This window comes from Oratosquilla oratoria, chromosome 13, assembly GCF_046742065.1.
Source record: "Oratosquilla oratoria isolate Oo_2021 chromosome 13, ASM4674206v1, whole genome shotgun sequence".
NCBI lineage: Eukaryota > Metazoa > Arthropoda > Malacostraca > Stomatopoda > Squillidae > Oratosquilla > Oratosquilla oratoria.
Genome location: NC_134789.1, coordinates 23376912 through 23380441, shown reverse-complemented (window position 1 = coordinate 23380441; position 3530 = coordinate 23376912). Strand labels below are relative to the sequence as shown.

At 35.8% G+C, this 3530-nt stretch overlaps 1 protein-coding gene across 1 annotated transcript in view; it reads right to left on the bottom strand.

The window, feature by feature from the left end:
• LOC143032351 (major facilitator superfamily domain-containing protein 6-like) overlaps positions 1–1821 on the bottom strand; it is a 40530-nt gene extending 38709 nt beyond the window's left edge. Inside the window, exon 1 of the mRNA XM_076196954.1 lies at positions 1726–1821. The gene's annotated coding sequence lies outside the window, so the exon portion shown is untranslated. The remainder of the gene's footprint in view (positions 1–1725) is intronic.
• Between the last annotated feature and the right edge of the window lie 1709 nt (positions 1822–3530).

The window sequence follows — 3530 nt, the reverse complement described above, 5'->3', positions numbered from 1 at the left end:
TTCCTCCTATCCCATATATCTGCAATACCTCCCACAGTGCCCTCCTGTCTACCCTGTCATAAGCCTTTTCTAGATCCATAAACATCCAAAAAATACGCCCTTACCTTTTCCTATAGCTTTCTCACATATCTGTCTTACCACAAAAATCTGATCTACACAACCCTTATGTATCCAAAAACCATACTGTTCCTCACCTATTACTCCCTCACTTGTACATATACATGTTCATATACATGTACATATATATAGCGTCTAGTGCTCCATTTCTTGGAATATTTGTAAAGAGCGATATTATGTCTAGGCTGTATAGTTTCTTATCTCTAAATTGTGTATCTTTTAATCTATTTATCATATCTCCTGAGTTGTTTAGATAGGTTCCGCTTACTGACCTTAACATTTGTGAGAGTGATTTGGCTAACTGTTTGACTAATCTATGTGGTACGCTACCGATTTCTGATATTATGGGTCTCAGTGGGACGCCTGGTTTATGCACATTTAGGGATTCCACGTATCTGAGGGGGGCTGGGGTTTCTAGTAAATGTAGCAACTTATTTCCTTTTTCAGTTTTCTTCAATATTTTCCTAACTTTCCTATTAAACGTGTCTGCTTTTTATTGAGCGTATCCAATGTGTTTCTTTTCGTATATTGTGGTGTCCTCTAAAAGAATATTCATTTTGTTTATGTAATCTATTTTCTATATTTATTATTATAACACCACTTTTATCTTCTTCGGTTATAATTATCTCGTCATTTTCAAGAAATTGTAAAGCTTTTTTGTAACGTCTCGTAATCTCTCTTTCTCTACTGGCTGAAAGAGCTTTACAACAAAGTAATATTCCTTGTTTAAAACCTTTATCTACATCGGTGTCGTTCCATTCATAATTACGTGATACGAGTTTTGCGTAACTGTCTCAGTTGTTTCCCGTATCGAATTCTAGTCGCCTCCAAGGGACAGAACTTATTTTTCTGCGTTAGTTAAGGTTTTCTTTGAAAGATTTGTTATAAGATCTTGACTTCCTATGTCTCTCCAGTTATTTATTTATTTTAATTATTTATTTATTTATTTATTTATTTATTTATTTATTTATTTATTTATTTATTTATTTATTTATTTATTTATTTATTTATTTTTTTTTTTTTTTTGGGGGGGGGCATAAGAGGTCTAATTTTTGCTTGAGTTTCACTTTTTGTTCATTGCTTATAGTTTTCAATTTGTTGATCATACGGTGCGGTAGATGAACGCTGCTGGATTTTTCTTTCAATTCATAATTGTATTTGTAAGGTTTTCACAACTTTCTTCAAAATATTTTTTAGCACTGTCACTAAACGGCGTATGACTGTCACTTAATGGCACTGGTGCCGATTTAGGGAGGGATTTTTCTTCAATACACTCACGTAAAAAATATTTACTATTCATACAACTGTCAATCTTCCTCTTGGTCTTAAACTCGTGCTCTTTTGGACTCAGTTTGCCATCTCCTCCTCTTGACAGATGATGACTATTCATCGTGACAAATTTGAGGACAGAGAGGAAAAAGAAACACGAGTTTTGTCCAGAACACCGCCATGCGACTTATGCTATTTAGAGAAAACCCTCAATGTTTTGCTTATCAAAGAGAAGAAATAATCAATTGTAGGGCAAGGAAGGTCAGCATCTCTCAATAACGTCTGTCTGACAACCCGTTGAAGATAGCGTGGTAGATAAATAATCCACTTCGGTTTTACCGTCTTTAGTATTAAAGTAAGTTCTGCTGCACAAATTAAGTTCAGACACTTCACACAATACGCGGTGCTTGTCACAGCCCAATATGAATAACTCCCTTTCTCTCCTCTCTACCTTTGATTAAGTAGTCTCCTTGAGTTACCCATTTCTATTTTCTTTCCATTCTTTCTACTTCCTAACCGACTTTGTATATTCTAAATTGTGACCAATGTTTTCATGATATCATAAACTATGACAATATAATTATGATTATCTCATCTGACCTATTTATACTTTATAATTGATTCTGTTGTAACATCTGATTTTGACATTTGGAGTTACGAACATTATGTTTACATTTTACAATTCGTTTATCTATCTGAGTTGATAGATTAGCTTAACATGTCATCAGTTCCCGATAACCCGTGTTTTTTACGCTTTTCTTATCTTCGGGACCCACAATTCCGAGTTTGGTGTTTTCTTACATTTTACAATGACATATGATACAATACAATTTAATACAATACAATACAATACAATACAATACAATACAATACAATACAATACAATACAATACAATACAATACAATACAATTCAATACAATACAATGCAATACAATACAATACAACACAATAAATCTTTAACTCAACGACGTTTTCTGTACCAGGAAAAAATTAATAGAAGGGCTCCCTCTCCCCAGACATTGTAGTCAAAACATTATATCTAGACAATAACCAGCAATGCAACTTCCTTGTGCGCAGTCAGTTTTTTTCCACACAAATATTGGGCAGCACGATCACAAATTAATAAAACATATCTACTAGTAGTGTTGATCAAGTAAAAAACGCTCAAGACGACTCATTTTTTTTTCTTCTTTTTCCAAGCAAGTTTGAGGAATCACCCGCCTTCGATTTTTTTAACAAAGCACAGCTTTTCCATAGTAGAAACTGAGAGTTGGTTTGTCTTCTCTATATTATATGACTACTCTCCCTATCTCCCTTCTTCTCACTTAGACAGAATAAATCATATAACATGTGAGAACCTCCATTCGAATTATTCTATCAAATTTTCAAACTTGTAATCTACCTCCATACACTATCTCTTGTATTCTCTCTTTCCCGTTCTATAAAGTCTATAGATGGGTGGGGTGAGGTGGAGTTTGAAATGTCTATAGTATAGACATTTCAAACTCCACCTCACCCCACCCATCCATCCTAACTTCGCTCGTCCTTTCAAGCTCTCTACATCCACTTTTGCTCTCCACATTATCTTTGCTAGTCTTTCCTCATTTATTATTTCCTTATGCCCAAAAATCACTCTGTTTTACCACAACCGACGGCTCCCTTCTCATCATCATTCTCTGCCTCATCTTTATGATTATTATTCTATTTACTTTTGCAGTATCTATAATAATTCTCAAATTCTTCATTTGAAAAACATCTAGACTTCCTTCGTTCCTTCCTTATACAGTATATATTAACCACACACACACAAACACACACACACACACACACACACACACACACACACACACACACACACACACACACACACACACACACACACACACACACACACACACACACACACACACTCGTGGTGCAGTGGTTAGAGTTCTCGCCTGCCACTACGGCGGTCCGGGTTCGAATCCCGCCCAAGGCTGAAATAATTTCAGTATCGCTGCGCTGTGGGTTGCTACTCCAACTCTCGTGGGCGGGGAGTTGGGGGTGTGTGTGCATGTAAGGTCACAGTATTAGCCATAGATTGGTCATATGAGCTCTGAGCTCTCATACAGGAGGTTAATAGCTGTCGATCATGAGTCCAACA